Source organism: Homalodisca vitripennis, unplaced genomic scaffold (assembly GCF_021130785.1).
Source record: "Homalodisca vitripennis isolate AUS2020 unplaced genomic scaffold, UT_GWSS_2.1 ScUCBcl_336;HRSCAF=2105, whole genome shotgun sequence".
Classification (NCBI taxonomy): Eukaryota; Metazoa; Arthropoda; class Insecta; order Hemiptera; family Cicadellidae; genus Homalodisca; species Homalodisca vitripennis.
In genome coordinates, this window is record NW_025776480.1 from 45,851 (window position 1) to 59,763 (window position 13,913).

At 29.8% G+C, this 13,913-nt stretch overlaps 1 long non-coding RNA gene across 2 annotated transcripts; it reads left to right on the plus strand.

Moving 5' to 3' along the window:
* The first annotated feature begins 665 nt into the window (after positions 1 to 665).
* On the plus strand, positions 666 to 11,080 carry LOC124370627. Of its 2 annotated transcripts, XR_006923200.1 has the most exons (3): positions 666 to 803; positions 8,957 to 9,105; positions 10,995 to 11,080. It is a non-coding gene; the product is annotated as an uncharacterized LOC124370627 (long non-coding RNA). The 2 variants fall into 2 exon arrangements; XR_006923199.1 differs by lacking the exon at positions 666 to 803 and having other exon boundaries at positions 8,609 to 9,105.
* Positions 11,081 to 13,913: the final 2,833 nt, after the last annotated feature.

Here is a 13,913-nt window from a genome sequence, read left to right on the forward strand (position 1 = left end):
GCCTCTTAAAATCTATGGCTACATTTAGTTCTTTAATACTAAAATTAGTTTCTATAGGAGAAGCATTTTCATAGAAGGTGTACCTGGGAATAATTATCTCGCTTTCCATGGGAACTGAATCCGGAACTATATGGCACATGAATTTGTCACAAAGATCGTTGTCTTCAATGGTTGAAGAAATTGTATTTGTCTTATTATTAGTTTTAAGTTTTTTAATTATTTCCCATGCAAATGAGGAGTTATTTTTGTCATTAATTTTTTGACATAAATTTTCCCAACCTTGTTTTTTAGCTATTCTAATTACTTCCCTAGCTTTAATTTGTGCAGCTTGATAATTTTGATAATTGAGAGCAGTCATACAGTTTTTAAATTTACTGAATGCAAGCCTTCTGGTGGCAACAGCTTGAGAGCAAGCTTCATTCCACCATTGTTTTGGTGTAAATTTAGGCCTATTAATTGCTGTATTGTACTTTGGTATTGCTTTTTCTGCTGCTAATTTAATTATACTATACATTTCATCCCATTGTTTTTCCAATGGGATGTCTGGCAGTTCACTAGTCAATTTGTCAACAGTCTCTGTATATAGAGACCAATTTGCCTTTTTAAAGTTCCATTTATTATTAGTATTAAAATAACTTGTATGTACATTGAAGTTATTAGATAGGGAATTAATATTAAATTGCATGAATATAGGCAGGTGATTGCTGCCTAACGAATCATTACCTACCTCCCATACGTCTACTAAGGCATGAAGATTGGGTGTGGCGAAGGCCAGATCTATTGTAGATGCTTGGTGGTAAAGGGTTGGTAATGTTGTATGGTTTTTATTATTTAATAGTATGAATTGTGATTCATTATACTCATTGAAAATTATATTACCTCTGTGATTTGCTTTGCTCGAATTCCAATAAGGGTGATGGGCATTAAAATCACCACATAACAAAGTATAACCTTCATCTTGGCTAAATAGTTCGTGCCAAAAACTATTCCTAATCTTATTATTTGTGCAGTAAATATTATAAATGATAATAGGTCTATTGTAATTATTTACCTGTATTGCTTGCATTTGTGTATAGTTATCGTTATATTCTATAACAACATTATATGAAATTGACTTATTTATAATGAAGGAGGTTCCTCCATATCCATCAGGTCTGTTAAGGTTATGTACAATGTAATTATTATCTAATAGGTTATCATTAGATCTCTTGTTCTTCCCGGCTTCTAAACCAAGTTAGGATTCGTGTCAGAGGATTAGTTCTTTTTATGTATGTAATCTATTTCTATGGCCAGTTTCCCAGTCACACTGCAATTGGTTAAGACTTGCCCAAACATTTATTTAACGAAGTGGATGGCGGGAATTAGTTTAGTTCGCCAAGTTTTCATTTGTTTGTAATGTATTCATTCGTAAATAATGGAACATCTCTAATGTGTTGAATTTTTATTTGGGTTCGGTTTTAATGGATTGTTTTGCAATCTTCAATCAGGGTATTAGACAAATAAGGGGAGTAAAAAAGTTATCCTTTTCTTGTCTACATTATACAGTACATTTAACTTGTTTTATATAGGTTATCTTTCTAGATGTACTTAACTTTGCATAGTCTATGTCTACGTGGAAACATGGAAGAACAATGTGTTTGTTTTTGAAGTGATTAAAAGCACGGTAGGATTCTACCTACCGTGATTAAAAGCCATTTTTTAAAAACATAACCTAAATAAAAGATGGACAGCAAATTCCTAAGTCTTGTAGGCCTAGGCATAAAGCAATGTTGAAATCCGTAATTTTGTGCTCTAAATGTAGGATACTGAACAAATTAAATCTATTTAACAACAATTTTTTAACTATAATCAAGTTTCAGTAGCATTTAATTTTTATGAATATCTAAACTGTATAATGTTGAAACATGGAGCTTGTGTTGGCTATTCTTGACCTAATTACATTTAAACACACACCAACCAGTACTAATTTTTTTTAATTTTCATAGCACAAAAGTGTGATACATCTGATGAAAATAGCCTTGCTATCAAAGGCCTCACAAAAATAAAAAGTTTTTAGTGTGTGTTTAGTTGGTGTGTTTTAAATGTAATGATTAAACTATATAATGTTACTGTTGCCAAAAATATTAATATATTCTTTGGAAACTAACAGGGATTTATTTCAATAAATAAGTAATAATATTTGCTGACTTTCTAGTAACAGATGTTGAAACCATCTCACCACAGCCCTTATGGGTAGACTTTAATAAGGGGCCTACACTCGTCAATAGATTGTTTTCACCAAACGTTTCGATATTATGTAACTGTAATTCGATATCATTCTTAGTTGTAAGCAACAAGAATTATAATTCATTAGCCACAAGAATAGTACAACTTTTTGGGTAGGGTACGATAAGCGGACCCGGTTTTTTTTATATCGAAGAATGTAATCATCGATACCTAATATTAGCAACTCAAATTCTAGACTATCAATCAATATAAAAGTATCCATAGTCCTCAATAACAATCATATGTTTTAAATTAAAATATAAATTTAATATTTATATTGATCAAACAAATTATGTTAACCAAAATTAGTAAAACTGAAGACGACCATATTTGCTCCTCTCACAGTTACAGTTGTTTCTTTCCCACAAATTTCATATAATGGGGTTTTTGGTCCAACATGTTGAAGCTACAAAAAACATGTCTTATCATCTTTCAAAGCAATGCCATGTAGTTTTCTAAAATTGACTGCCATTCTTAATAATTAAATGTTACTTATATAAAATTGAAATATTACATTACGAGTATTATTTGAAAGTGTTTACAGCTGTTGATATAGATTATAAGTTAATTTTTCAAAATAATTAATCAGTATCGATTGATTATATCGATGGTTATGATTAAGTAATATCATTTGCCAATTTTGATATAAAAAACCGGGTCCTCTTATCGTACCCTACCCCAACTTTTAATAAGCTAAATCGGTCATTGTCAACTAAAATGACCTTTGAGCAAATTGAATTAAAAAAATGATTTAATCATTTATATGCACTTTACAAAGTTTAAATGTCAGATATACATTACTTAGGTATTTATGATTATACTTAAACTTAAATGTTGTGAGTTTTTTCATATATTTTGATTTTTAATTGGCAACTGCTGTAGAAAGCTTTTGAAAATCTCATGAGTGTTACCAAAAAAGAACCAATATTTACTAAAAATCCTGAAAAGTTAAACACACATTTTTTGGATTGAATGAAAAAACAAACCATTCTGTATTTAAATAAATGCACGTTATATTGTTTTTATAAAAGAAAACTATCTATATTTTCACTTTTTTCTCATGAGTGTTACTTTTTCAAGAATTTGGTTGCTTAATTTAATGATATTGAATACAATAAATTTTTAATTTGAGCAAGATAATTATATAAAGTATAAGTAAATACTGAAATTATGATTTGAGGCAAGTTACCAATATTAATATTTATTAAAGCTGTTTAAAAAAAATTAAATGTAATCAGTAACACTCATGATTTGCGGTAACACTCATGATCAATAGTAACACTCATGTGGGCTGAAAGAAGGAACTTTACAAGTGGGTGGAAAAAAAAATGTTTAATATCAAATTGAATGAGACATCCAAATACACATTTAGTCTTATTAACATATGCAGTTGTGCTAATTATTTTTAGCCTTGTTCGTAAACATCAATACTGGAAGGAAATTTGTAAAATATACAATTCCCCTTGAGTTTAATATTTGGGTTTGGCAATACACCAACTGAGGTGCCTAGAATCAAAACCCGCCAAGTCCATCTCAACAAATTTTCGGAAAAGTGGAGAAAACTGTCACAAACAGACTAATCATAAGAACTAACCAATTTTTGTTACCAAAAATTACATAATTATTACTTTAATATAGTGACAAAGTATGATCAAAATCCCTACAATAGTTTCATAAAAATTTAGTAAAATATATTTATAATCAATATTTGCATCTGGCGGATTTTGATTCTAAGATTGGGACTTGGTGGGATTTGATACCAAAATAAACTAAGGCTGCAAAAGGGTTAAGCTGTAAAAGCTTTACTAATGGTAAAGTTTACTTTGCAAAGTTTTTTAATGTTTTTTTTTTTTTTCAAAAGTAAACACAGTCTTTATCGTTTTACTATAACACTATTTCTGTATCAATTTCCTCATCAACAATGAGTTTTCATCTTCTTCATTGTTGTGACCTTCAGCTTCTTGGTTTTCTAAATCGCGATAAAATTTTAGCATATCGTGGCTTCTCCAGCCTTCTCCAAAGTTCTGTGCGAGCAGTCGGGCAACATCCTTTACCTTTGCAGATTTAAGGCCAACCCCCTTATTGATGGTTTTTGGGTGTATGTGAGACATATCAAAATTTGGTTTTGTGACAGATTTTGCAGCACAACCTTCAGTTCTATAAAAGACTTCACCCTGGACCAGAATATTATTTTTCTTCTTGTTCTGTTTTAACATGATCCTTTTTCAGGGGTTGAACTTGAAATGCCACAAGTTCGGGGTTTTTTGCACTTTTTCAGATTCAGACTTCCAGTCTTTAACCAGGATAGTGACTTGATGAACGGTTCCATGTTTCCCCAGATTTCTTCATACTCTTCTGGCTGAAGAATAGTGTCCTTCTTTTTCAAATCCTTCTCAATTAATCCAAACACCCTATCGGGTGGAAAAAACGAGTGTCCAACTACAGGGAATGTAATTTCAATACAAGTGTCATGATCAGGAGCATCAGATATTAGCCATTTTCAAAGCATAGCAATGAGGATTGTGTTTTGCCCCCTGCACCCATCTGCAAAACATTTTACGTTTGTTTTCCCTGGATATCTGCATTCATCAGATGATTGTAAACACAAGAAGAAATTATTTTGGCGTTTAATTATTCCCGTTTTCCATTCCTTTTTGTCAGAGGTTTTCTTCCTAGCTAGTTTACCATGGCAGATTGCTAAGTTAGTGCCCACAGCATCCTCCATTTCGAAAGTATGAGAGCGATAATATGGTGTGATAATTAGTATTTATTAACTATCACAAAATATACTAATTAATACACTATTTATTATAAAAACAAAACTGTAATCACAAAAATCCATGTGTTTTCACAAGAGACAGGATACTCACAATAAGAAAAATAAAACAAGACAAGTAAACAACTCACAGAGGATCATGGGTAGTCGCCGGGTAGTCACATGACACAACCAGGCGCTCCTATTGGCCATTGTGGACTTGGCGGATTTTGAAACTAAAAATGGTGAAACTGCATTTGGACTTGGCGGATATTGCAACTAAGCCTCAACTTTGACTTCAAAATACACTAGGATTTGGTGGGATTTGATAAAAAATAACAGTTGAATTGAATCCAGCGAGGAAAAATCTATAAGAAACAATATCAAACTCAATTTCGAAAAAATATGGACTTGGCGGATTTTGATTCTAGGCACCTCAATAATTTGGTCAAAATCAATGTAAGAAATATCAGTATCATTAGTTTTAAATAATGATTCATTTTCTCCAATCACATTAAGAAACATAACTTTTATATCACAATCTTCTTCGATATCTTTCTGACATACGGCAACATACTGATAATTAGTTTTCTTCCGTGCTCCACCTAAGACTTTTACTAGAACATGGACTCCCTGACGAACATTTGTAGAAGTCAGTGTTTCAAGAATTGGATCTTTAGTGATCTGTTGCACAGAAAGTGAGAAGGTCCAATTTGTTGACAGGAAATCCTCGAGCAGCTAAACTTTATAACCAATTAGAAATCATTACCTCAGCTTGAGTCCCAAGAAGAGGCTGTGGTCCCATTTCTCTATCTAGTGGTGTTTTACCTGATACCTTGTATGATAGAGTTGATTGTGGGATTCCAAAGTGCTTGCTGGCAGCATGCTTTCACCTTTTTTAACAACATCCAATGCAAGTAGGTCTTCGTGTTTCTAGGTAAACTTTGGTTTCTTTTTTGGCGGCATCAAGGAAAAATAAAATTTGTTCAGGTTCTTGTCATTAGGCGTAGTAACATTTTTAACTAAAATTAATTAAAATTTTAACTTTCACATAAAATATTTAATTTTTAAAAGCTTCACAAACCAATTATGAAACATGAGAAATCGTGTAATCGAGTGTTTGATAGTCATATTCAAACACTGGATTCGAACACAATTTTACAATCCAGTGATTGATTCAGTTCCCTATTTTTTTAGATTAAGGTTAGATAATTGTGTTTTATACAGAATTGAAGAGAATTTAATGTTCATTCTTTCTGTATATCATATAAAATTTAATTAATTAGTAATTAAAAAAATATATATATATTTGAAATACTTAACACTTAGTCTTTTTGTTAAGCGAAGCTCTCCATGCTGATAACAACTTAATTTAACAATTCCCATCAAAACTGCTTCCCTCCAAATACAGAATCAGCTGGATAGGTTAAAAAAAAAAACTTTTTTTCAAACCTCAAAAAGATAATTTAATAATATATGAGCTTAGCAGAAGCCAAAATATGTTGGGCCTATCAAACACTGGGTGATTTACCTTACCCCATAATTCCAGGAATAAGTAAACAATTGTAACATTTATTTCATTTCAACCTCTCAGTTGTCGGGTATCATTTTTAATTATTACTGTTCACAATATTGCCAATTTCATTCCTTCCAATAGGCCTACAGGTGATGATAATTGAATTTCTTGAATCTTATTAGAGGACACTTAATAAGGAAGTGATGTGGAACAGCTGTGAAAATTCATATTAAGTTAAACTCCATACCGTTGATTAGTTTACACATATAATGAAAAATGTCGGGAAGACTTTAATAAGCAGCCTACATTCATTAATCAATTGTTATTATCAAGCCATTCAATATAATATCCAACTTCGATATTACATAATAATGGTACGAGTCAAGAATTATAATACATTAACAACAAAAATAACACATTGCAATTTTAATATATTTATAACTCCTTAAACTTTTCTTAACCAAGAACTTTTTATCAGTTGATTATCTTACACAATAACCTCATTTATCACCATTTACTAATTCTCCAAAAATTTTACTTCTTGTTGTTTATTGTTTACGTTAAATATTAAATTAATAAGTTGAAATCATATGGTAATTTAAATAAATTGTAGTATCAAACTCTTTATTTCATAGAAATAATCGAAACATTCAATAAAAATAAACTGAATAACAAACATAGACCGCTTATTAAATTGTACCTGAAATGTTCGAGGAATATCCAAAAACTTAAAATAATCACATTTTGTTTTTATCTGTTAATTTAGTTGGTTGACTTAGTTGCCAAAGTCTGCTATTTAATATGGATTTTATTTTTGGTAATTTATTAATAGATTAGAGCCTGTCACAATATTGCCAAATAACCTGTACCATGTTGTTGCGCTGTAACAAACTGTTAAAACTGATATCGTCACACTTAAAACAATATTGCAGAGATCATCATATAATGCTAGCTACACAGTAGTAAATAAATATCCTTCTTAAATTAAGTAAATAGTTATTAATTAATTATTAGATTCAGATATCATTCAATGTAGTCAAAAGTTTCTTTTCTAAGTATTACTGTATACATGAAAGACTTACTGATCTTACAGGCATTTGTTTTTGTTAACATAATTCAGTAGTATGCAGCCTGTAATTATTTTGACACATTTTAACTGCTCCAATACACATACAGACTATTATGAATTATGTAAATTAGGTACTTTTTAATTCTATTTTCTTACACTGCTCTCTAGCTTTATCATTAAACTTGTTTTTAACCTGTAATTAGGGAGTACCTTCTCATAAAATATTGAATTATTTCCAACTGCCATTTATTGTTTTACAACTATTTTTAATGGGTGATCCATATTTATTGGATTCCACTCACTAGACAAATCTATAATATAAAAATGAAACTGTTCGTGTGTAACAGCATCACTCACAAACGGCTGGACGGATTCGCCTAATTTTTTTTAAAATTTGTTCGTCTTGATCTGTAGAAGGTTATAGGATACTTTTTTATCCCTTTCCCGATTCAGGATTCCGCCCCACTGGTTACAGAAATACCCGTAAGAAATGCATTGCAGCAAACATATGTTATTAAGTGAAAGAGTCTTTTCAAATTTTTAATCAGCTGTTCTTTGTAAACATATATAATGCGACAAAAAATATATTTATATATAATTTAATTACTATTTTAAATTTCTTTACACTTATAGTAATATATATAAAAATGAATGTTTGTGTGTTTGTCCTTTATATACTCAGAAACTATTGGACCGATCACTATGAAAATTTGTATTTTTTCTATGTAGAAGGTTTATATGCAATGCCCATTGATGTAACTCACCACCAGGCTGTACTGCAAGATATAACAGTTATCAAAGCGCCTGCACATTATGAACTGCAATTACGACACAGTTACGTTTATTAAATAGCCAAACACTATTTGAAGGCAAAGAAATATACGGGCAAAGCTTAAGAGACGCGTGCGAAGCCGCGGGAAACAGCTAGTGCATAATAATTAGGTGTAATGTATTTGTAACAACTTATTCTTTCAGCCATTTTAAAAGTAGTTTTATATTTGTCTTCTATTGAAAAGTTTTTTTTGTTTTTGTTGTCATTACCAGCAGAGAAGTGTTTCTAATTTATGTTTGTTATTGAGTGTTACTGTAGATGATATACACTTTTGTGGCTGGTATAATTTAAAAAAGGAGAATCTGATTCCATTTTGCTTGTCCTACTTTCTGACAATACTTGTCCTTGTACTTCTGACAATACTAGTTCTACTTGTCCTCATTGCCTACTGACTAAAATCATACAGATAAAAGTAACTAAACGAAACAAGTACATATTTTGTCATGTTTACTGTAATACGTTTATAACAATTATTAATACAATTTTATTAACTATGAAGTTTTATTTCATTTTGTGTAGATTAACATCAAATTGGTCTGCATTCCTCCAGAAGATTGATGTGTTCTCGGAACAAGAGTGGCTGCTATGTAATCAGAGCATCAGCAGCTTTTTATGGCTACAAATATGAGAGATTATGTTTCTTTGATAGCATAAGAGCATTTAATCTTGTAAGTTTACAAAGGACCGCTATCCTGAAATGTTACAACATAGTTTGAGGCCTGTTTAAAATCTTGTTAAGTCTACATTTTATTCAAATGAAGGCTTATAAAACATCTTATTATCAGTCTTTGTGTGAAAAAAGTCTATTCTATTAAGCTTGGTACACCAATTTTTTATGAAAACTACTGGTGCATTTAGGTACATTAGAGTAATAGTAAATTTGCAGTATATAAGTTTTTGATAGTTTTGAAGCAAAAAACAGATTTTCATATATTTTTTATGATAAATTATCAATATTATTTATCAGCACATGCAATTGTAATACCTTTTGATGTAAGAACAAAATATTACAAGAATGCAGTTATGTATGCAATGTTTTGACACAGTGTGTTATGCAAATAGGAAAACTTAGAATTAGTTACCTACGAACTAAGATTAGGTTTGTTAATATTGAGATCAATTGTACAAATTTATAACCTCAACTAAAAGGAAACTCATTGGCCATGTAAACAAAAGGCATTGCAGAAAGGTACTTGCTCTCTTCACTGATCTAGACATGATAATATTTTGTTTAAAAGTTGTTTTTCCTGAAGGTTAATGTAGTTTTCCGGAAGTTAAAAAATATTTATTTTGTTACATGTAATGGCAGCGGGGTAATTACTGGGTTGTGGAATGAGTTATCAATTCTTTGTGTAAATTAAGCTCTCTACCCAAAGATTTTTGTAGTGCACATCGATAATATAGGTTAACTGAAGAAAAACATCTCACACCATTAACAAATAATACTTATGTTTAGCCACAACATTCCGTATTTAGTAACAGATTCTCGTACCATATTACTATATTAACTACGGTACGTGAATTTAACAGTTATTCCGACCTAACAAACCACATCTTTTGACTGTTGAGAATGTTGTTCAGGAAGTTCATTGTGCAACAACTTGTTATTCATGTTGCACACTTATATATCTACAAGAACAACCAGTTAATCGTTTTGCTCAAATAATTGTTATGCATCTAAATAATGTTTAAGAAATTCTAATAACATAGTGAAGTTTTTTTTTAAACAGGGTCAACATATTTGAAATATGAACTACATGTAATAACTGGTCCCACAATAAGTTTTTAATGTTTAATATTTATCTTATTACAATTTATTTTTATTTTGTTCAAAGGTTTGAAAGGATCAAACACTTTTTTTTAACACTCATAAAATTGGTTAAATATAACAAAAGGGGCTATTTTCATCAAAGTATTGTCATCCATACAAAATCTGTTTTAGAGTATTACTATTATTATTAGACCTGTATAAACATTGTACAATAAGCATGTACTTTTTTATGATAGTTTCAGGTTTTTGTTTAAATTTTATAAACATTTCTGGAGACTTAACAGTCATAATATTTACAAATAATGTTGATACAGTAGTTGGACTTTTATAAAGATGTGTAAAAATGTAAATGTTATAAAGAATAATATCAATCAAAGTTTTAAAATAGCATATTTTAATTTTCATAAAAGGTTTTACAAGTTCTTATTTACAAATATTGATTTGATACTAGAAATATCTTTGGTAGGGAACAAAGAACTTGAAACATAGTAATTTTAGAACAAGGAGTATATGACAATAATCAGTAATTTTTATTTTTCTTGTGTGAGACATTCATTTAAAATTACAACATTCTTCATTTTAAGCCTGAAACCCCACAATATACACTTTAGAGCTAAAACATTTATCAATGTAGTTTAAACAATTAGATAGATGACCAGTTCTAGGGTTCATTATATAATAAAATTTAAAATATAAAAATTCATAAAATATATATTACTTATTACACAGTGTATTTATCTCAACTACAGCATTCTAAATAGTGATCAAAGATTTTGTCTGTTTTAGGAAACGTTTGGAAGATTGGCAGCAGAAGAAAACATAAATACTACTCTCTTTTGAAAATGTACATATAAAAATAATTTTTAAACATACCATGAATATTTTCTGCTTATTGTCACTTTTTTAACCTATCCTTATAATTAATGTGCGATGTGTACTCCCAAGCGTAACCTTTTTTATTATTATAAGTCAAATAATTACTGTTAAAGTTTTATGGTTTGAGGATTATAGTTTTTTTAACCATCTGTTATGTGTTTACAATGATAAAAGTACTATCTTTCACCTTGTATGAAACAATATAATATTTTCATCTCAATATCCTTATTTTTTGTGAAATAGATAAATTATTTAGAGTTTCTCTTAATAATACTATAAGGTAGTGGATAATTATTGTAATATGAAAAAGGAGGATTTTGTATTTTACACAATTGGGTATTTAATTGTAAATCATTATATCATAAATATGGATGAACAAAAATTAATTTATATTATTTCTGTATTTTAGAATAAGTATAATTTTTTAATATCAGGTTAAAAGTTAAAGAATTTATTTGGTGTTTATTTTAACTACATATGGAAATTATTATACAAATTTGAGTGTAAATATATTAAATGTTTTTGGTTCATTTAGACATTATAAAAATTGAAATAATACGTTTTATTCTATATACAAGTAAGCTATATAGCTTGTGCTGTAATATAATTTTGTCTCTATCACACTATTGTGAAACCCAGTTTCTAAGTACGTACATGGTGGATAGTTCTAATGTATTATGAAGAATCTTATAGCTGGGTAAGTATCCAGAGTGCTGTTGAAGGTTCATACATCAGTGGATGGAAATTTCAATGTATATTTGGTGATGATTTCAGTAGTAAATTTATAAATGGAGTATATTTTATTTCAATAAATGTATATTTATGGAAACTATTGGATGTACAGGAAATATCTTGTGGATATAAATGGATGTGTAAATGTGCATTAAATAGATGTCTGATGGATATTCTAAATATTCATACAGGATGCAGTAGATATAATATACTGGTCATCTGGTAGATATTTCAATTATCTATAGATGATCTAGCGTTTATACAGTGTACATGGGTGGATTTATCGAATGTACATTAAATACGCAGTGAAAATCCACAGGATATGCATGGTGGATATACAGAATCGAGAAATTGAATATCTTGTGTATATCCTGTGGATACCACTTATATCGTTTATATCCATGGTGGACATACAATGTATGTGGTGTATTTATCAAATATACATAGAATATCCATAGAAGAGCTACAGGATATACAGAATCGGGACATTTGGATATCTTGTATATATCCTGTGGATAGTTCGAAAAGTCTTTATTCAATAATTGTATTAAATGCATTTATACATTTCATCTGCTTCACAAACCACGTGTGAAATTAGAAAGAAATTTATTTTATTATTTTAGTCTATCTTTTTCTCTTTGTCTGAGTGATGGCTAAGATTTTACATTCCAATTGTTAATGCAGATATAAGTAATACAATAAGCTTTACTATTATAATTTTATACTTCATGCATAATAAGTATGGACTTCAAGATGTTAAATATTTTCATATAAAACTTCAATTTCGTTAAGAAAAAATTTAACTATATAATCTGTTAACATGAGTTAGATATTTATATACATAATGTAACAAACAAGCCAATAAATACTCAACAACTAATAAATAAATATAAATAATAAATAATACAACTAATAATAAATATATAACAACAATAAAGTTCTAGAACATAACAAGCAACAAATAGATTTATTCATAAAATTACAATGATATAACATCCGTTTGAGGAACCAAAACAAATAAATAACAGCCATAAATATGTATACATACTCATGCATATTACCACCACTATATATCCATTGTATATCGTGGATATTCACGGTGCACATACAATGTATATACATTTGATAGGTTTTTGCTGTATGGGATTCTTCCACCTCTTTGAAGTATTGCATCAGAGTAGGTACAGAGATACATCAACATGAAGTCGGTTATATATCTAGTTGTGACCGTTCCTTGGTAACCCCTGTTGAGAGTTAGTCTAGCAGAAAAATTTAATTTATATATCTGTCCATAAAATAGAGCTTGCTAGTGGCATATTTTGACATAATCTAAGTACAATGTTTGCTCCAATATCAAAATAAGAATTATTATCTTTATTTAAAGATAAAGTTGTATTACCTTTACCTTCATACAGCAAAATTCAGATGGAAAACCATCTGGTGTGCCCAACATAAAGTTTTTTAATCCATATGGATTGGGCTTTCCCTTTACTCTTTAGTTAAGTGATAGAGAGGGCTTCTTAGTCCTAACTTCACCTGGTAAAATAAGACATCTTTACTTTACCCTTTGTCTCATTCGGTCAGGGTTGGTTAGGTAGGATTAAATTTACTCAGGTGGACAGTAAAATAAAAAATAGATCTCTGCTTGCACTTACTCTTTATTTTTTTTGTGCATTGTACAATATCCTAAAGTTTTTAGTGAAAGTTCTGAAACAGCTGTGTGTGTGTGTGTGTGTGTGTGTGTGTGTGTGTGTGTGTGTGTGTGTGTGTTTTATCTTACATATCTCTTTGAGAGAACAATTTTTCAGAGCGCAGATAGACAAGAACTATAAAATAAATGGTGCTCTCATTAAATTCCAACGGCTAGACAGCATAATTTATTTCCTTATTGGCATTTTGGGATTGAATCCCATTGGCTTCGAAAAAACTACTTCGCCGTATAACTGAAGTAATGCCTATAGAGTTGACATTCAATTATACCCCTTTCCTTCATTGCAGTTCAAATAAACAAAAACACTCATACATATGTTTAGTTTTGAGTCAGAACTACTATTTTTTTTAAACCTTAATTACACAGTTCATTAATATAGTGTGTTG